Source organism: Piliocolobus tephrosceles, chromosome 1 (genome assembly GCF_002776525.5).
Source record: "Piliocolobus tephrosceles isolate RC106 chromosome 1, ASM277652v3, whole genome shotgun sequence".
NCBI classification, from domain to species: Eukaryota; Metazoa; Chordata; class Mammalia; order Primates; family Cercopithecidae; genus Piliocolobus; species Piliocolobus tephrosceles.
In genome coordinates, this window is record NC_045434.1 from 148,009,438 (window position 1) to 148,032,173 (window position 22,736).

At 33.5% G+C, this 22,736-nt stretch overlaps 1 protein-coding gene across 2 annotated transcripts in view; it reads left to right on the forward strand.

The window, feature by feature from the left end:
• The window catches only part of LRRIQ3 (leucine rich repeats and IQ motif containing 3), a 171,672-nt gene that overhangs the window by 79,420 nt on the left and 69,516 nt on the right, over window positions 1-22,736 (forward strand). The window lies entirely within an intron of this gene.

The following is a 22,736-nucleotide window of genomic DNA, read 5'->3' on the forward strand; positions in this document are numbered from 1 at the left end:
AATGTAAAAACCACTTCTCAGTGATTGAAAACATAAACATTTACTTTATTGAAGAGTGCTAACTCTGTGTAATACAACATACCTTCATTGTTTTATTCTGTATTATGAATTGCTTTGAGGACACAGTAGAAATAGAAAGAAATTTATTTATGTTGTTTGAATGCCTACTATATCCCAGACACTGTGCTAGATATTTTGCAAGTGGTATGTAACTTATTCTCTGTAGCACCATAGATAGATATTTTTATCTCATTTTGATCAATATGAAAACTAAGAGACATAGAGGTTAATTAACTTACCAAAAGCTACACAATTGATAGGTAGGATTGGACTCCAGGTCTTCTGACTCCAGAATCTGTGTTTTTTTATCTTTATAATTTTGTTTTGATTTGGACACTAATTAATGATAGAAGTGAATAGTTAACATTGTAGAATTAACTGGAGTGAACATTATAATTTCTAAAGCACTTGGTTTGTGATAAGCTCCTTCCTATGTGGCGCTCTGCTTGAGTAGCCTGAGCTATAAATATTTCTATTACATTAGCATTGTTATAAGGGAATGCAAAAGGTCCAGACTGTCATTAGTCTTATTTCAATGCAAATGAAGACCTATGTTCCAGATATATCATAGAAATGTCCTCAACTCCTTAAATCGTGTGAAGTTATTCATTGAATAAAAACATAGGATACATAAGGCAAATGTGTTCTACTCAAAACTTGTCCCTCATCAGCACTCAGTGCCAACAGTATTAATTTGCTCTAGATGATAGTGTGCATTATGAAATTATAAAGTTCATCTGAAGTATGTTTTGACCCTCTGTGTAGAATATAAAATCACTGGATTTCGGGGCATACCACGTGCTTTTCTATATGCTTTATACAGAGTATGATTTTGGAGTATGATTAGAGAGTATGATATCAGTATATCGATAACCAGTTTGTTGTGTAATTATAATTAATTTGAATATATTGACAACCAATGTATGTGCGTATAAATATATATTATGTATATATATTGTGCTGTGGCAAGCGAATATATATGTGCATGAAATCAAATAAAATACTCATTTTCCAAAGACTTTTTAGTATGTATAAAGTTATATAAAATGTACCATTGTTAGGGTTTCGCAAGTATTTTGAATATTATGAAGTTATTTCCAGATAAATTTATTATAAAGAAGTTTGAAATCTCCCTTGTATTTTTAATAATTCTGCTAGCTATATCATTATTAATGTTACTTTTTAAGAACTATTTTTCATAGTTGGTAAATATGTACATTGTCTTATGCATTTTTATTGTTTATAACCACCATTAATAGAATATTAATATGGAAGTTGTCTTCATCTCAATTTCTTAAAGTAAGTAAAATTATTTTAATTGTAAATTTTATTTTTTGATGAATACTTTCTTTGTATAAAATTATCCTTCAATCTTCTGCTGCCTTCATTTGTAGTTTCCTGTTCAGCTCACTTAGTTAATATATTGTTCTTTTATTATTATCTTTCATTATTCTTATTTTATTATTTATATGATAATTATGTATTATTATTTTATTCATTATACATGATTTTTATTCACTTGTTATTCTTTTATCTTTTATTATTTTGAGTGGTAAAAATAATAAAAGAATAATATATCGACTAAGTGAGCTACCTGATTTCTTGTGCCTTGGAGTTTGGTTTGTAAGAAACTATAGTGATAATTGATAAATCTAACGGAACAGTGAAAGGGTTAAGAAGTAGGGAAAGGGGTGGGGGTGAGAAAACATGGACATTTAATACCAAGAGTTCATAGAAAACAAGACAAAACAATAGCAACAACAAAACATGCCATGAGCAAAGCAATACAAAGGATTAGCCAAGGATAGAATTCAAGGTTCAGTAATTAGATGAAGCAATCAGTATCTGAATCTTCTCCTGTTTGGGGATAAAATGTGCTTGATCTAAAGGATTTAACATTTCCCCATAACTATGGAACCGAAAGTGCGAAGAGCCAGAGGAGTAAGTTCAAGCTACATTCACTTAGGAAATACCATGATGCAAAACTAGAGGTTCAAATAAACATCCACTGTTTATAGAGCAATGACTAACTGTAAATGAGATAGAGAACCAGAAGTCAGAAACCATGAGGAATGAATTTGACAAAAGCAGTTGGGTCAGAATAGAAGAAATGGAGGATGTGGAACACTTACTAGGGACGTTATTTTTCCATGGCTTACAGATACTAAAGCATGCTTGTGACTTGTACAGATGAGACTGGCATAAATACAGAACTGTGAGAGTTCAATTAGATCCAATTGTAGGAAAACTTGTTTACTATTATGATAGATTTTAGGAAAATCTGAATACTAATATGAAAAAGTTTGCTAGGATGCCTAAAGATATTTAAAATCGGCTTTGGTATCATTGATTCTTTCCCTTGGAGGTTACTGCTGTTCTAAGCAAAATATATGTTCAGGGAGTAATTGCAAACACACCAAAACCCCACAGGGGCTTTGACTTCAAATTCCTTATACACTTATAGTAAGTAACCTAGAATGGACTGTGCTGTAATTCCTTTATTACCTATACTTTGTTGGCATAAATAGTCTTCTTTCATCTACTTCCTATATTTCAAACATGAATTTTAGAAGGAATACAGCGTGAGAGATAGTCACACTCATGGGAGCCAAAAGGAAAGAGATAGGGGCATTTCCCAAAATATTTATGTCAGAGGCAGCCTAGATCCCCTCTTTTCCTCCCCCGGTCATCCCCACTCCCTGCCACATACATCTGAAGCTTCCTTGTGCTGATTTAGTTCCTATGTTGTAAGGAAGGAGAGAAAGCATCTGTGAAGTAAGAAAGTGATGGCCAGAAACCTTTACTGCTTCAACCATGTGGAAATAAAATAATCAGTCTATATGTTGTGAATTTCTATCTTTTTTGACAGTCTATTTCCTAGAATAATGATCTAATCTTTTTCTTAGAACTTGAGCAATACCCTTTCTCCTTGAGGCATGAAAATTGGAATTTCACACCCGCTGTCTTAATCTTCTGGAGAGGGTGCCTGATTCTCCCTGGTTATCAACAAAGGAGGAAACCTTTCTATAGGGTAACCATATACAACCTTTCTGAAAGGGATCTCTTACTCAGAACCACTTCTAATGTACTGAATGTTTACATCTTGTACTCTATGGCTTTGTATACCTCCAGAAAACACCTAACATAAAATAACCTGGCTTTCAGCTATACTAAAGTAAGATTTGTTTTATAACTGCTGATTTGCTTGAATTCTAGAATATTTTTTGTTGATTTTTGCTTTCCTTCCAAAGATTAATTTTTCCCATAAAAAGGACTCATGGAACTATATACATGCTATGTTGAGTGCCATTTTGTAAGATCAAATAAAATTAAATGTTCTCATATACAATTCTCCCTGTGAACCCTTTCCATTAATTATTATTAGATGTGTTGTTCTAAAGGTTTAAATATATATTTAAATCTGATGAGCTGTTTGTATTTAAATCTATTACAATTTTAATAAGGGCTCAAAAATATAAACAAAATAACTTTTTAATTATACCACATAGGCCAGCTATGGTGGCTCACGACTGTAATCTCAGCACTTAGGAGGCCAAGGCGGGTAGATTAATTGAGGCCAGGAGTTCAAGACCAGCCTGGCCACACACACACACACACACACACACCACATAGATGTGCAAAAATACATTAAAGTATAGTCAGCAAGATATTAATAGTGTTCATAGTTAATACAATTTTAGATAATTACTAGTTTCTTTCTAAAGGTTTACACATTCTTTTTAAAAATTCAAATATGTTTTATTTACAAAATAAAAATGTTTTTATTGTGAACAAAAAAATTACTTTTTTGACAACATAAATATAGAAATATTGCCTTCAGCTACCTCTGTTTTATATTTTATGCCATATCATCAGTTCTCTTCTTTTTAATTCATAAACTTCATTTACTAAAGCAGTATTAGTTTCATAACAAAGTTGAGAGGGAAGTACAGAGAGTTTCCCTGTACCCCACAACTGACATCCTACACCACAGTGGTAAATTTATTAAATAGATGGACCCATACTGACCCATCATTATCACAGGAAGTCCGTAGTTTCCATTGCAGTTCACTGTTGGTGTTGTACACTTTATAGGTTTTGACAAATGTATAATTGTATGTGTTCACTATTCTAGTATACAGAATTGTTTCACTGTCCTAAAAGTTCTTTGTACTCTGCCTATCCTTCTTATCTTACCCCTGGCAACCACTGATCCTTTCACTGTCTCCACAGTTTTGCCTTTTCTGAAATGTCATATAGTTGAAATCATACAGTATGTAACCTTTTCAGATTGGCTTCTTTCACTTGGTAATACGTGTTTAAGTCTCCTTTATGCCTTTGCATGTGGCTTTGAGCACACGTTTTATTTTTAGCACTGAATATTCCATTGTATGAAAGATCATCCATTCACCTGTTGAAGGACATCTTATTTGATTGCAAGTTTTGGCAATTATGAATAAAGCTGCTACAAATATTGTACGTAGGTTTTTTTGTGTGGGTATGTTTTTAATTCATTTTGGTAAATATCAAGGAATACAATTGCTGGACTGTCTGACAAGAATGTCATACAAACAGCTGTACCATTTTGCATTCCCATCAGCAATGAGTAAGAGTTCCTATTGCTCCACAAGGCCTCATCAGCTTTTGGTATTGTCAGTGTTTTGGATTTTGGTCATATTAATAGGTAGGTAGTGGTACCTTGTTTTTGCTTTAATTTATATTTCCCTTAATTTCATATGATGTCGAACATTTCATATGCTTACTTGCCATCTATGTATATTCTTTGGTGAGGTGTAATTTTACTATTAGAAAAATGAGATACTTTGTCACCTGTCCTATATAAGAGAGGAAAGAGAAGAATTCACCTTACTCATGACTACTGCATTGCAAAGCATAGAAGTGCATTTATATCACAGTCTATGTAGCTGGCTTTCACTAGAGTGGTGCAGAACACAGCTGGCAAGTCAGGGTGAGGTTGCTGTAATTTTATACATCAAGAACTAGTCTTATTTGATTGCTTTTAATATTTTACATCTACTTTAAATTCAGGTAAATATGGAGGGGGAAGGACAGAGGGAGAATAATTAGTTCCATAATATTACAAGCCAAAATATTGAATCTACTGCTCATCTTCTTTTTTATCTTGTTCAACAGAAAATGATGCTAAGAAAACAGTGAAGGAGTTGATTCTCTGTGAGATTTAGGAAATGTGGAACTGGTCACCCTCTTTTATAATATGGAATGTTAAAAATAGTATGTTTAAGTATTTTTATTTTGGGGGTCAATTTATGTCATTGTTTTGTGGAAGAGTGTGTTTCCTTATGCGGGAAAGTAAAATTTTATTATTATTCAGCTTCTGGGGTTTGTTCTAGCTTAACTAATGCTAAGAAATGAGCTTTGTAATGACATTCGTACATCTACTCTAAAAATTGTCCTTTGTTATTGTGTAACTCTCATTTTAGGGTTCCACCAGTAATGCAATTTATTTTAAATGGGTATTTACTGAATATTTACGATGTTTCAAGCACTGTAGTAAAGCATAAGGCCTAAAAACTTGCAATCAAGCAAGTTCTATGCTGGAACTTGTAGGGGATGGGAAAGAGCTAGAGAAATCTCACTGGGCAGAGGTTGATTTTGTAAAGAATGAAAATGAGAGAAATACACACATTGAAGTACAGTTTAGTCAGCCACCTGCAACTAAGGGGTCTCATATAAGAAGTTGGAGTTGTCCTGAGTATTAGGAATTCTGACAAGTAATGGTTTTCAGGGTCTGCTTAGGTAGACTTATAAGATATTTATCAGAAGAATCTATGGGGAAGATACTAGAGCTACCAGAGGCTAAAAATAATTTTAGTCCATCCTTTAAAGGTCCAAGGAAGCAATATTAATGGCTTAGAAGGGAGGTTATAGCCCTTTCTGGAGAAACCTAACTTTGACACCATTTATTATACCTAGCTCTGTATATGTGGATAAGAAAGGTTTGAAACCAAGTAATTGCAGAATTGGTTTTGAAAAGCAGCAAGTGGATGCTAGATTAATACATAATCTGAGGTAGAAAGATGTGCGAATTGCCAAAGTCAATAGAGAAATCACTGGGGAAATGAGAGAGTTGAACAGAAGGTTTATCTAATGCCACAATACGTCCTAGGAAAGGGAAAGAGTAAGAGAAAGGAACTAGGAAATGTTCATGTCTTTGAGATCTCAATCTCAACTCTTTTGAATAAGTAACCAGAAGTGGAATTGCTGAATCATATAGTTCGAATTTTAATTCTTTGAAGAACCTCTATCCTGCTTTTTATAGCTGCTACATCATTTTGCTTTTTCAAAAACAGTACAAAGGAGTTTCAACTTTTTCATATTCTTACCAACATTTGTCTTTTACTATTTTTTTATAATAGCCATCTTAACAGGTATGAGGTAATATCGTATTGCAGTTTTGATTTGCATTTTCCTGATGATTGGTTTAATTTGACTTTTTTTATACTTTTGAGGCATTTCTGTGCCTTCTTTGAAGGAATGTTTATTCAAGTTCTTAGGTGATTTTTAAATCAGTTCTTAATGAAAATATTCAACATTATACCTTTATTTACCTCTCAGTGCAGACAATACTGTATCAAATAATTTTGAGAGTAGTAGTTTCATTTTATTATTTTCTAAATATTATTTTCCCTCTTGATCTGAGATAAAACTATGGAGTTTTTTTTTTTTTTCTCATCTACTTTGTCCTCTTGATAGTCATCATATGCATTCTCTTACAACCTTGAGAATTTTCATGCCTTTTGACTGGCTTTCCTATAATTGGTCCAATTTCATAAGATTTGTCTTTGTAGTTATTCTGTATAATAGTGGTTCTCAAAGTGTAGTTCAGGGACCACCTTAGGTTCCTGAAATCTTTTTAAAGGATCCACCATACCAATATAGCTTTTATGATAATACTAAAACAGTGTTTTCCTTTTTGACTCATTCTCTCATTACTGTATCATGGAGTTTTTCCAGAGCCTACATGACATGATACAATAAGAGATTTAATATATAAAAAGATATGAAAATCTGGGTTATCTATTAAGCCAGATACTACATCTATTCTTAAAAATATAGACCAATCCCACCCTTAGCAGTGATATTTTATAATATAGTTTGATTTTATAATGTGTAATTTCATGAAAATAAAATGGATTTCTTATTGTTATTTTACATAAATTAATACATACTTTAAACATTTTACACTTTTAATTTCTAATATGGTAAATATTGAAAGAATATAATACACATAACAAAAGATTTTAGGGATCTCATAATTTTGCAGCAAATAAAGGAGTCCTATGACCAAAAAGTTTGAGAACCTCTGCTAAACATCTCCATAAGATATAATTTTTATCATTTCCTTTTAAATATAACTATATTATGATAAAGTAACACTTAGATTAGGAATATTTTGGATAAACTTAAAAGTTGGCAGTAATGACCTAAATGTATTTTTACATTTTTTATTTACTGTGCTCCCATGTGACCATGGTGTAGTTATATATGACTATGAATTTGGAGTACAACAGTGCCCAATATTGAATACATTGTCTACATAAAAATGCATTCTTACTCATTAGCTAGAATTCCTGTGCATAATGTAAGTTGCTTCTGAGATTTATTTAGACATAATATATTTAACAAGTTTCCTTCCCAATATCTTAGTTATAATAGTTCACAACACATATGCCTTTAAATAACTTCACTAATGTTACATTTTTAAAGACAAAATTTTGTCATACATGTCATGGATATGTATGTAGAGACATGAGTAAAAATTTACATGAACAGTTCTATGAGAGAAATAATAAAGAAGGAAGAAAATACAGTAGTTAGAATTGGGAGTAATCATCCCTAATAGTGACTTAAACAAAACAACTTTTCTCTCACGTAAAAATCAAGATATAGACGATGCACTGTCTATATCTTAATTTTTATGTGAGAGAAATAACAACTCTGCATCATAATGTTCTCAGAGTTCTTCACTCCTTTTATCCTGTTGCTCCACCGTACAAGGCCTCTATTTTGCAGGTCATCTCGTGGTCCACAATAGTTTCACCAGATCCACTCATTATGCTTTCATTCTAACCAGCCAGAAAGAAGACGAAATGAAGAAGAGGGCATAACGATTGTGTTTACTTTTCGGAAGTTCCTGGGAGCTTCCATGCAACGCTCTGCTTGTATCTGGTAGGCCACAAATTGGGCATACGGCTACAAGAGACTAAGAAATATAGTCTCATTCAGACCATCCAAATGCCCAGCTAAAACATGTGTTTCTTTTATTGTAGAGTAAGACTGGAATGACTATTGAAGCACAATTTTAAACATTTGCATGTACCCTTTCCAAAACAGAACACGAAGCCTCTACCAAAGGGAGCAAACGTAAAAGCTTATGTCACTATAATAGCAAAAATTCCATCATTTCTCGTGGCAGTAAGTGATGTTTGCTCTCTAATATCTATCATATCTCTCTTCCTCTGTAATAGCATCCCCAAATTTTAGCTGTCTGGATTAATTTGCATTTTGTAGCTTCTCTAGCAATTAAGTATTGCCATGTATATTAGTTTTCTATTACTACAAATTTGGTGGCTTAAAACAAGATACATTTATTCCTTTATAGTTCTAGAAGACTAAAATTGGCTTTACTTGGCTAAATCAAAGTGTTTACATGGCTGATGTTTTTCGAAGTCTCCAGGGCGGAATCTGTTTCCTTGCCTAGTCTAGTTTCTGGAAGCTGCCTATATTCTGTGGCTTATATTCCCTACCTCACATCATCCTAACCTCTTGCTTCTGTCATTTCATCTCTTACATCCTCTCTAATGTCCTGCCTCCCTCTTATGAAGACACTTATTATTTTATCAGGCACACCACAATAATCAACTCATCTCAACATCCTTAATCACACCTGCAAAGTTCTTTTTGCCTACAAAATGTTATGAATTGAATGTGTCCGTTCAAAATTCATATGTTGAAATTCTAATCTCGTGTGGCTGTATTTGGAGATGGGGACTCTAAAGAAGTAATTAAGGTTAAATGAGGTCATAAGGATGGGGCCCTAATCTGATAGGATTAAGAATCTCCTCCTACCCCCCACCCTATGTGCACACACTGAGGAAAGACCATATTGAGACATAGGGAGAAGGCTGTCATCTACAAGCCAGTAACAGCCCTCATCAGAAGCTGAATCAGCTGGAACCTTTACCGTGGACTTCCAACTCTCAGACCTGTGAGAAAAAAAAAGACTATGTTTTAAACCATTGAGTCTATGGTATTTTATGGAAGCCCTACCCAACTAATACATAAGGTGGCATTCACAGGGTTCAGGGGATTAGGACATAGATGATTTGGCAGCCCTATTCAGCTCACCATACCATGTCATGAATGGAAGTATTTGGCAGATTCTGAAAAATGTTCCCAAAAGACAGTTGGCAATGGATTTTGTCTCTTCTTTCTGCTTTCCTTCATCCTGTGGCTTGGAACTTCATTTTAGACCATGAGAGTGAAAGCCACATATGAGTGGAAACCTGGAAGTATTCTAGATTACAGAAAATTGCAGAGTTTTCATACCAGTCGTGGTTTTCTTACATTCAGATATTCACGTGAGATGGAAGTACTCCTATATTGAATAAGTCACTACTTGCAGCTAAACTTAATTCCAATTGTTATACTGGTAGATGTCCAGTCTGCTTCACTAAGACAAGATATAATAACTCATAGTCTAGCAACCTATAGCTAAAATATAAAATATTCACCTTCTACATACCTAGCATATAAAGTGGCATAGAAACAGCATACTTATAATAAAACTCTAATTTGGAAAAGGGAATCACAGTTGTTTCTGCCCCCATAGCAGTTACCAAATCAGTCTGATAGGAATAGTAAACACTTTCTTCTCTTGAAATAAATACATCTGGAAAATCTCCCATATTTTCCCTGTGAAAACATCTTACCTGTTTATTCATATTTATGGCAACATCAGAAGTAGGTATTAGAGAATTTGTTCCTCCTGAGTGTTGGAGTTTCATAGTCTTAATAGATTTAGGGGCCTGTGGGTTGCTACAGAGATTGAAAAACCACAGGCATTTTTAGGACAGATTTTATTTTTTTTTTGGTAATGCATTTCCTTCAAAAACTTAGTATGCTTCTGATTTATTTGATGTCAGTAGTTTCTATGGTAAGTAGAAAGTAAGCAGAAAGATCTTATTTAGACATTGTTTATAATCCTGAAGCTTCTGGTCTTCCACTTACTGATTTTTTTCTCTACTCATTTTCCTGCCTTCCACATTAATGATAGCGACCATAGGTGAACTTTCTGAAACAATGGGTGTTGGAGGGAAGGCAAAATTCTTAATCTCATCTTTCCTGCAGACATTTACACCTTTGTGTGTAAGTCTTAGTTCTACTTTGAAGTCCCCTATTGTAACCGCTTCAATTTGAGGAACAAAGATGTCGGTTTTTTCATCTACACAAGGCCCAGAATCACTAGAATCTCAGTAAACTTAACCTGCAGACTGCAAAGACTACCTACTTTATCAAAATTTTTATTCTGTTTCCATCTCTTATTTCAGGCTGGCTGGATATAACCCAGATTTTTTTTCTCTCAAAAGACTTAAATAAAAGGTACTAGTAACATTTAACACACAGTCAAATATGGTATTTGTTTGACAATTTCTGTAACAGGACACACTCAGTTAGCATGTAGCCTGCTTTCCAAAGTGAAAATATTTTGAAGCCATAAAAACAAGGGCCACCAGCTCTTCAGCCTGTGATATCTTGAGTCCTTACCCAATCTCTCTTAATAAGGTAGTATTAGATGTTTTATATTTCTTTTATCTATACCATCCCACTTCCAACTACATATTGCTATCAGTTTAAATTAGATTCAGCTATGTGTAATAAAGATCTAAAATGATACTAATATGTTTGTTCACCTCTCATGTAAAACTCCAAAGGTATACAGTCTAGGACTGATATTATGGAACTATTTCACTCAGTACTTAGTGATTGACTGTTTTTGTCTCCTGCTTTTCTGCACATGACCTCCAGTCAAATGGTACCTCATGACCCAAAATGACTGCGCTTACTCCACCCATCACATGCACACTCCAGCCATCAAGAAAGAGGAAGAGATAGAAAATAAAAGTGTGAGGGAACTTGTAGCTGTGTTTTAAGTAAGGTTTCTAAATGATGCCACACAATATATCTTTAGTCAGATTTTGGTTATATCATTACATTCAGCTGCAAGGAAGGCTGAAATACGTAGGCATTATCTTAAGTAGAAATGTGCCCAGACAAAAGTCAGAGATTCTGTTATGAAAATGAAGGAAAACCAATATTGAAGAAAAAATATAAGTCTTTGCTGCAGAGTAGCTATGGAAAGCAATTGTCAAAGCAAATAGAAAATAATCAAGAAGTAAAGAAAGTATTTAATGGAGATACAATGTTATAATAAAATAGTATAAAATAAAATAGATACTTTCAACTTGAATTATTAAGACATTTATTTACTTGAGACAGTTAAAGCAAAGTTAGGTTGCACTGATGTCAAAGATCTTGCAATAGGATGTTTGTTACTTTTTACTAATAAACTTGTATTCTCTATGGTTCTTCTTTTCTATTCTATGAATTTCACTTTTTTTTTCCTCCTTGATGCTTTCTGAAATTTTTTTCACTACTCTTCCAGTTCACTAATTTTCTTGTTAGCTATGTTTAATCAGTAAATTTTAATTTTTTGTTCTTTTCCTGCAGGTATATCAAAATTGCTCATTCTTTATTGAAAAATAGTAATCAGAGTAACTCTCTAATCTTTTGTCTGTTCATGTTCATTTGATACCTCAGTGTATCTTGTGTACTGTGTCTTGTGTACTGCTCATTGTATTTGAAATATCAGTTGTGAAAATTTGGGGCCTTAGAATGAAGGTACTTTCCTCCAGATATTGTTTCCATTTTCTACCACTAGAAACTGTGAATCACCACCAATGTTTGACCGTGTTACAATTTAAACCTTGAGATTTTATGGATTATTCAGATATCATTTTAATTTAGAGTCTGTTTTATTACATGTTTACTTGTATTATGCTGTAGCTGTGTGAGTTTCCAGCTCACTGTGAACAAGATCTTCCACTTTGGTGAAGATAGGATTGGATTTTTGATTCCTAATCTTCTTGAGCCACCAAAGTTATGGTTTAGTTTCTTCCTGAACTTCAGATATTATCAGAACAAAAGCATCTTTGAGGACTTACCTCTGGGGGATCTTGCCTTCTCTTAAATTTTGAGCTGATAAGTCCTAGCTTTCTTGATAGCTCTTTCCTAATTTTCAAAAGACTTTTAAATTTCTTTTATTTTAATTTATGTATTTACTTATTCTTTTTGAGATAGTGTCTCCCTCTGTCTGTTGCCCAGGCTGGAATGAAGTAGCACATTCATGGCTCACTCCAGTCTTGACCTCCTGGACTCAAGCAGTCCTTCGACTTCAACCTCTCTAGTAGCTGGGAATACAGGCGCATCCCCCCACACCCAGCTAAGTTTTATTTTATTATTTTATATATATATATATATATATATATATATTTTTTTTTTTTTTTTAGAGACAAAGTTGTTGCCCAGGCTGGTCTTGAAATTCTAGGCTCAAGCGGTCCTCCTACATTGGCCTTTCAAAGTGCTGGGATTACAGATGTGAGCCACCATGCCTGGCCTAAATAAATCTTTCATAGGGCTTTTTGAAACTTGAGAATTAGTCCGAATTTAATCCAATTTAAACCAATCCTGGTTATGGATGTCTCTGCTCTCCAAATTTTATTTCCATTACTAAGTATTTCTGGTGCAGTCTTCTTTTGACCTGATAATCATTCTCTCATTTTAGCTGTGTTTTAAATACTAATTCTGATGCACTTTGTGTTGATTTTATAATTTATTTTTAAGTTTTAAAGTTCTCTGATTTTATAATTTATTTTTAAGTTTTAAAGTTCTCTCATAGTTTTCACATCTTCCTAGCACTTCCATGAACAGTATATGTTGTACATTACTTCCTAAGATTTGAAGGAATATAAGCCTAATAATTGTCAAGATGTTTTCTTTTTACAGGCAAATTCTAAAAGCATTTATATCATTAAAAAAAAACTGTTTTGTAGGTTTCTTCTTCTATTCTGACTAGTCCATCTTCAATCCTGATTTATTATAATTCTGTAGATGCCACCAAATAATTTATATTTGGATCCCCAAAGAGAGAAAATGCATAAGATCCTATTACCAAGTTTAAATGAAAGTTCTGGAAGTGCTATAGCTAGTAATTAATGACAAATATGTTAGTTTCTGCATTTTAGTTATTTTGAGCTTCAGTTTTATCAAACAGTAAAATTCAAATTTACTTGGGTTCTTTTTACATTCTTGAGTTACCATTGGAAATACTAAAAAAGTGGTATAGTTTTGAAAATGTGAATCCTAAATTGCCTGAAAATTTTTAATAATTTTCTCAGCTCTCTTGCTATTATGTTAATTATTTTTAGTATCTCACATTTTTGACATTTTGTTATAATTTTGACAAACACTACTGAAGCTACATTGCCAACTTTACAATTTATAACAACACCTTTACTGAGATATAATTCACATACCATAAAATAAAACATTTGTAAGTGTTCACTCCAGTGGTTTTTAGTATATTCACAAGTTTATTAAACTATCATCGCTAATTTAATAAAATTTTTGTTACTCCCCAAAAGACATCCCATACCCATTAGAAATTCTCCCTACAGCTCCTGGGAACATTAACCTATTTTCTGTCTCCATGAATTTGTCTATTCTTGGCATTTAATATAAGTGGAATCATGCATATATGTTATTTTGTGTCTGGCTGCTTTCACTGAGTATAATGTTTTCAAGAGTCATCCATGTTGAAACACGTTTTTTTTTTTGCTGCCCAAATCTCATGTCAAACATGTTGTAACATTTATCAATAATTCATTTATTTTTATGGCTGAATAATACTCCATTTTATGGATATGCCACATTTTGTTTTTCCATTCATTCGTTGAGTTCCTTCTAATTCATGGATATTTTTAATAATGCTACTCTAAACATCCATGTACAAATTTCTGAATGAATATATGCTTTTAGTTTTCTTGGGTATACACCTAACAGTGAAATTACTGGATGATATGATAGTTCTACACTTGACTCTTTGAGAAATTGCCCAACAGTTTTCCATAGCAGTTGTATCATTTTGCATTCACATGATAAATGCATGAGAGTTATAATTTCTCCAAAACCTTACCAATACTTGTTATTTTATGTCTTTATGATTATAACTGTTTACTGGATACAGAGTAATCTCATGGTGGTTTTAATTTGCATTCCCCTAGCAATTGATGATGCCAGCATCTTTTTGTGTATTTATTGTCCCTTTGTATATCTTCTATGGAGAACTATTTAAATCCTTTGATCATTTTATAGTAGGTTATCTTTTTATTATTGAGTTGTAAGAATTCTTTACATATTCTTGATACAAATCTTTTATCACGTATATAATTTGTAAGTTATTTTCTCATTATGTGGGTTGTCTTTTCACTTTCTCAATGGTTTTCTTTAAATCCCAGATGCTTTTAATTTTGGTAAACTTCCATTTATATTTTTTTGTTGATGCCTTTATTTTTTGTGTCATATATAAGAAACCATTCTTTTAGTTGAGGCCTCAGATATTTTTTTTTCTATGTGTTCTGCTAAGAGTTTATAGTATTAGCTCTTATATTTAGACCTGTAATCTATCATGAGCTAATTTTCATATGGTGTGAGGTAAAAGTTTGACTTTGTTATCTTACATGTAGATATCCAGTTGTCCCAGTATCATTTGTTGAGAAAAAATTTCTTGTCTCTATTGAATTATCTTGGTACTCTTGTCAGAATTCAATTGACTATATTCAAGGATTTATTCCTGGATTCTAAGTTCTATTTTATGGATATGTATGTCTGTATATATAATTTTGGCATTGAATATTTATATTGTTTAAAAGGTATACTACTATTGAAGGACAAAAAAATCTTAAGAATCTTCAATAGTATAGTTTGTTATTGTCTTTTGCTTAGGATTTAAACCTATTATCATAAAATGTAAGTGTTTTATGTCATTATAATAAATTTCAGAAATTAACATGCAAAAAATTCCTTCCATGTGTATGAATATTGTGTTATTTTCTTTGAAATAATTTATGAAATGTTTATAATTTTTAGACTCATAATGGATAGAAATCTATATGGAGAGTTAGTCTCTGAGAGTTGACATATGGAAAGAATATTCAAATACCTGAAATACCTGAGAGACAATTTTTTTGTTTGTTTGTTTATTTTTTGACAGAGTCTCACTCTGTTCCCCAGGCTGGAGTTCAGTGGGGCAATTTCAGCTCACTGCAACTTCCGCCCCCTGGGTTCAAGCGATTCTTCTGCCTCAGCCTCCCAAGTACCTGGGACTACAGGCACCTGCCATCACACCCAGCTAATTTTTGTATTTTTAGTAGAGACAGGGTTTCACCATATTGGCCAGGCTGGTCTCGAACTCCTGACCTCGTGATCCACCCGTCTCAGCCTCGCAAAGTGCTGAGATTACAGCTGTGAGCCAGAGCCCCTGGCCTGATGATTTTTTTTACCTATAGAAATACTGAGTTATTCCACTGTTAGGCCACGTAGTATAATGCAAATATGATGGTCTTTATAATTAAAAAATCAGTTTTGCTTATATACTTAAAGGTCAATAGATATATACTCACACAAATTTATAGATATGTGTCAATACAGATATCAACACAGATTGTTTTTACATGAGTACTAAAGCTTAGCTAAAAATCTCACATTCTATGCTCTTAGGTACTTTTTTTTACCTCAACATGCGATGGGATAATTAAAAAGAGTGGATTTTTTTTTTTTTTGAAATAGCATTTTAGATGAGGTAATAGAAGAACACAGATGACATAGAGACCAATACATCTATATAATTAAGCACCAGCTCTGTGGTGGATCACTTAAAAAAAATGAAAGCAAAAAAGTTAAAAAAAAAAGATAAAATTTTAAATAATACTATTCAAAGGAACAGATGAAGGAAAATCCTAACTAAGAAAACTATATGGTCAAAGCTGTGGAAATGAGAATTAGCTTGGCAAGTGTGTTAATGGAAAGTAAATTATCTTAAACATAGAGATGTATGAGACAAAATATGGAAACAAGTGGATAGGGCTGTTAATGAGCATTTTAATTTCACGTGAGCATTCAAAATGATTATTTGGCAATAAAAAGTCTATCTCTATATATTTTAATACCATATGTGCAGTTATATGTGTAATATTTATCAAAATGCTTGAAGTAAACAAGTTATATCTATTATTTAATCTTTCGTATAAGCAATCAAATGTTAGGATTGCTATTTAATTTTAATTAAGATATAAAGGAAAGAGTAAAGAGTAAACTCTTACACCTATCAGCCTAAAGTTTTGTAGGTGGTGAAATGTTACAGGTGACAAGAAAGTGTAGAAAAATTTCTGGAGTGTAGATAAAAAAGTATAATAGGATTATAGATTACAGTAGTTTATGGGTGTTTTGGCTTACCGTTTTATTGTTTTTTGTTGTCTCTTCACCATTTTTGTTATTCTTTTGTCCGTTATTACTTGTTTGCCTCATGGTTTCCTAATGTAAATTAAGTATTATTTACTCATTCACATCTACCTAACTCATGTTCCCAGTTTCTTTAAGACGCTTTCCAACAAGCTCACTCTTTTGATAACTTCTAGAGCTTTTAGCCTATTACTCATATTAAAACTTAAACATATACTTTATCTTGAGATTCACAGGTGATGGATATTAATTAAAACACAATAGGTTAAACTAAGGAAGAATTTGGACTGGGCTAGTATGACAGTACAGGAGACAGAATGGTTATAGCACTAGGAATTAGAAAAGGAGAGTCAGTCTGGTATCCAGTGAGTACTGTAAGCTCTATTTGTTGTCCACATGGCAAGAAACAGTTGAACAACTGGCATGAAATGTTTAGCAACATTGAAATTGGACCAGGTTAAGATTAAAAGTTGGTTAATGGAATCTGTCATCAGGTATCAAATCTCAGACACCATGCTGAAGTATTGTCTTAAGAAGAAAACTTGGACTAAAGACTGGATTGCTAGAATAGAGGCTTGGGAAATGGCTCAAGGCAGATACCAGGTTTGAAGAAACTGGGAAACATTACAAAGGCAGAAAAGGGTGATGAAGTCTCAAAATGAGGTAAAAACCTAACTACCAGCATTATATGTTAGGCTGTTCACAAAGTTAAATTTACAAAGAGTTCTAAATTTTGGTGTGAAGAGACTTAAATAGCTCCTGTCACAAGCACTAGAACTGGAAAGAGAGTGGGGTCTCTGTTTGTTGATTTAGTAGCTCCAAAGGATGAAGAGGGTGATTACAAAGATGGAGCATTATTTCTACCAGCAGTTTTTTTTCTACAAGCAAACCATGGCTACATAGTGTGAGAGATTCCATTGTTACAATTGTGTGTTAGAATTAACTGTTTGATCTTAGTGCCTATGAATCAATCAGGCATTTATTTAGAGCAAAGTCTTCTTTTTTATAGATAGGTGTGACATTAAAAAGCATCACTATATGTCCTTCTCCACTTCACCTCCATTCCAGCACACTGCCTGCATTCTACAATTATACTATCTTAAAGTAGGCACTAAAAAGCCTTTGTTCATTTGCTTTAAGTTAAATTCTGGGCTCCCAGGCTAAAACCTCCTTCCTGGAAACTCCTTCAATTTATTTAAGAATAATTTATTCCAAGATTGTACCTCTTTATCTTTTCCCTCTTCACTTCAACTTGCAATGGTAAATAAAATAATATAGTCTCTGATGTCATCCAGAACAAAGATTCATTCTCTTTTAGTAAAGTTCACTTTTAGTATTAGGGGAAATTAGGTTTAATTTGTGTATGTCTCTATTTAAATTTATATTCTACCGCCTTTTAAGGTGACTATTCTATATGAATGGTTTTACACTAAGAATATTAGCCATTTTATGGCAGGTTGTGTTTTGTTTTTGCCACCCTGTACCTAGCACAGTGATATGAACATAGGATGCACTCAAAAAATATTTGTTTATTTATTTAAAATAGTATCTGTTGCATTTAAAACATATAATCCAAATTCTATTTATCTTGTTTTGAGTTACAACTTACAAATCACATAATCATTTCCATATATTTTGTGAAAACATTATTCTGCTGCCCTACTATAAAATAATAGCCAACAGAATCTACTTATCATTGTGATATTTGTATGTGGGTGGGAAGATTGAAGGAAATCATTGAAAGAGAATATATTAAAATTATAAGATGCAAGTCAAAGAATAAAACATAAAGTTATGAGCTAAAGAAATAAAACCGACATTCTTGACATTCCTGTTATACTAGAACTTGGAATACCCTTCAAAGATAGATAAAGTAAGGGGGTTACCAGTACTGTGGTCATTATAATGAAATTCATTATTCTGGAAATTCTATAGGCTGATGATATTAACAGACAAAAAATAAATCACAGATAAATTAATGAACAGTAGATTCTTAAGGATTATTAAAGAAAATTAAAATGTTTTGGTGGACAAACAACTTTTTATAGCATGTTTCTTTTTACTACTATTAGAGGTAAAATATTTGGTATATAGGACAATTAGTCTGCCTCAGTATGCCAAATCATTTTCCACTTAATTCTTAGAATTCTGATATAATCTTGAAAATACTACTGCAGAGACATCATTGGAGTTTTACATAAGATCTGCACTTTTTGTCTTTCTGTAGGAAATAAATATATATTCTCAACTGCTAAATATTTGTCAGAAATGCATAGGCTCATTTCACAAGAAAAATATTTGTGGACAGTAGAGATAAAAGAAAATAATTAAAAAGTTTGCCTTTCCTTTTGAATTTTAACTGTTGAGCTCATTGAAATGTGAAAATTCACATGTTTAGGTTTCTTGCTATCATTTGGAGAGCCATGATTATTAGAATTCATGAGCACCTAAAAGCAAATCTTGAGTGCACTGTCCTCCAGGCAAAATGTAATGTTTGCTGATTATTGTTAACTAGTGGTACACCTCAAGAGTTTAACTGTATTTTTTCCCATCTTTAAACTTTATTACTGTATTTTTCTTCAGGATAAAAAAAAATTATGGGTCAATTTTCACTGAAGTGGGCTGGATGTGTATTCATCTCTCATCAGTGCCAAAAGGAATTATGCACATCATTCATTGGACAACAGGATGAAAACTTGTCTCTGATTGGACACTAGGGATATCAGCTGTACACACAAGATAAGTGTAAAGTTGAAAAGAGAAATACACTTAGTAATTCACTCAAGCTAACATTTATTAACAATTTAAAACTAGCATTAAAATGTTAATGATATTATTTCCTTCCCCATATAAGAAAGCTAACATTACAATTCTTAAATTGAATGAAACATATCATCATAAAAATTGCTTTGCAGAGACTGCTAATGCAAAACTTTTAAGCTGTTATCCTTTTCTAATGAAAAAGATAATAAGATCAATAAAAGCACCATTCTTTACCACTTACTTAGAATGAATTTTTATTTATTCAGTGTAAAAGAGATTGGCTGTTTCAATGTATTTCAATATTGGTCTAAGCTTTAAATGACAAAGATTTGTGTTTTATGACTTATCCATACATAAACAGCACTGAATTTTCTCGAAACTTATTTAGGCAGCATGACTTGGAATGAAAATATTAACTATCGAATCACACTGATGCGCTCTTGCCTACTTAAGATAGTTTTTTAGATACTCCATATAAGCATGAGTTTTGCTGACAAAATTCACCTACAAAGCCCAGAGAGACTCATAGTCACTTGCAGGCATTTCTTTATATTAAGGCCTTTAAAAAATAAAATATACAAGATTCTGACAACACTTGCCTTAATTGCTTAAGAATTTAAAATAGGCCTGTTTGTAGAAATAGTTTGCCAACTACAGTTTTGAGTCACCTTATCTAGTCCCTGGAATATTGGAGTCTTGTAAATAATTAACATTTGTGCAGTGGCTGAAATATTTTTGATCAGAGCAGTAGGCATAATGTTGTTAAGGAAGCTGTGCTGAATACGATGTGAAGTGAAACAGACTAAGATTTGTACTGAGGCTGTAGAATTTTCAGGCTGCCTATCTTGGGTGAGTGATAGCAGTTTGCTGAGTCTCAGTAGATATATATGTACATACATACGCACATGTGTGTGCGTGTGTGTGTGTGTTTATTCTCTGCCTTATTACATAGTCCATCATTTGATAAAAAAGAGTCCCTGAAGTTTTAGAGATATATGTGGCATTTGGCAGAGAAGAAACATAACTGTACTGCATTTGAAACAGTCATTTTAGGCTTCAGTATTTTAATAAAACTTATGTGAAGTAACACTTAAGAAAAATTCTGATAGGGCTAAAACTTCAATTTTAGAATATATTATTCAAGTAATTGTTATTGAGTCAATTTCATAATTTATCAATAAGTGTTTATAAAGTATATGCATGTACATTGTAATATGTCTTACTTTAGAAATATGATTATATATAGCTACTTTGAGACATTTTTCTCATGAAAAAATATAAATTCCTCCTCAGATTCAAACTCCAACTTAAAACATATAAATTCTAAATTGCTGGATTACTTAAGCTGTTTAGGTAAAATAAGATCAAACTAATCAGTAATAAAATATTGACAAGTCCCCATTTGTGGTTTTTTCTAAATCTTTCATAAATGTAGACATTGTTCAAATATAATTAGAAATATATACTCTTGAGCTATGTATTTTATTGTTAAGGAAAAAGAATTTCCCCCTTGGAAATTGTTTTTTTGCCCATCATTAAATTTTATATTACCCTATGAACTTTTCAGAATTGTAAATTACTTAAGCAGTATAAACTCATATTACTTATATACGTATGTCTCTTTCATTTAAAATGATTAGATTTACAAATTTTGAAAATATTATCATAACTAATTGACCTAAAACATGAGGTGTAATAAAATGCAGATCTGGTGCAAGCAAGATGGCCAAATAGGAACAGCTCCAGCCTCCAGCTCCCAGTGTGAGCGACACAGAAGATGGGTGATTTCTGCATTTTCAACTGAGGTACTGGGTTCATCTCACTGGGGAGTGCCAGACAATGGGTGCTGGTCAGCTGGTGCAGCCCCACCAGCGAGAGATGAAGCAGGGTGAGGCATCGCCTCACCTGGGTAGTGCAAGGGGGAAGGGAATCCCTATAGAAACTGAGACACACAACACTTGGAAAATCGGGTAACTCCCACCCTAATACTGTGCTTTACCAAGGGTCATAGTAAATGGCACACCAGGAGATTATATCCCACACCTGGCCAGGAGGGTCCCACGCCCACGGAGCCTCCCTCATTGCTAGCACAGCAGTCTGAGATCTAACTGCAAGGCAGCAGCGAGACTAGGGGAGAGGCATCCGCCATTGTTGAGACTTAAGTAGGTAAACAAAGTAGGAAGCTCGAAGTGGGTGGAGCCCATTGCAGCTCAAGGAGACCTGCCTGTCTCTGTGGACTCCACTTCTGGGGAGAAGGCATAGCAAAAAAAAAAAAAAAGCAGAAACCTCTGCAGATGTTAATGACCCTCTCTGACAGCTTTGAAGAGAGCAGTGGATCTCCCAGCACAGAGGTTGAGATCTGAGAACAGACAGTCTGCCGACTCAAGAGGATCCCTGACCCCTGAGTAGCCTAACTGGGGGACATCTCCCCCACTAGGTGCAGACTGGCACCTCACACCTCACACGGCAGGGTACACCCCGAGACGAAGCTTCCAGAGCAAGAATCAGACGGCAGCATCCACTGTACAGCAATATTCTATCTTCTGCAGCCTCCGCTGCTGATACCCAGGCAAACAGGATCTGGAGTGAACCTCAAGCAATCTCCAGAAGACCTACAGCTGAGGGTCCTGACTGTTAGAAGGAAAACTAGCAAACAGAAAGGACTCCCACACCAAAACCCCATCATTACATCACAGCATCAAAGATCAAAGGCAGATAAAACCACAAAGATGGGGAAAAAGCAGGGCAGAAGGCTGGAAATTCAAAAAATTCAAAAAATCAGAATGCATATCCCCCTCCAAAGGAACGCATCTCATCACCAGCAATGGATCAAAGCTGGGCGGAGAATGACTTTGATGAGCTGAGAGAAGGCTTCAGTCGATCAAACTTCTCAGAGCTAGAGGAGGAGGAACTACGTATCTAGCACAAAGAAACTAAAAATCTTGAAAAAAGAATGTAAGAATCTGTAACTAGAATAATCAATGCAGAGAAGGCCATAAAGGAACTGACAGAATAAAAACCATGACACGAGAAATACGTGACAAATGTACAAGCTTCAGTAACCGACTCAATCAGCTATAAGAAAGAGTATCAGCGATTGAAGATCAAATGAATGAAATGAAGCGAGAAGAGAAGTCTAGAGAAAACAAAGGAAAAAGAAATGAACAAAGCCTTGAAGAAATATGGCATTATGTGAAAAGAACAAATCTACATCTGATTGGTGTGCCTGAAAGTGAGGGGGAAAATGGAACCAATTTGGAAAACACTCTTCAGGATATCATCCAGGAGAACTT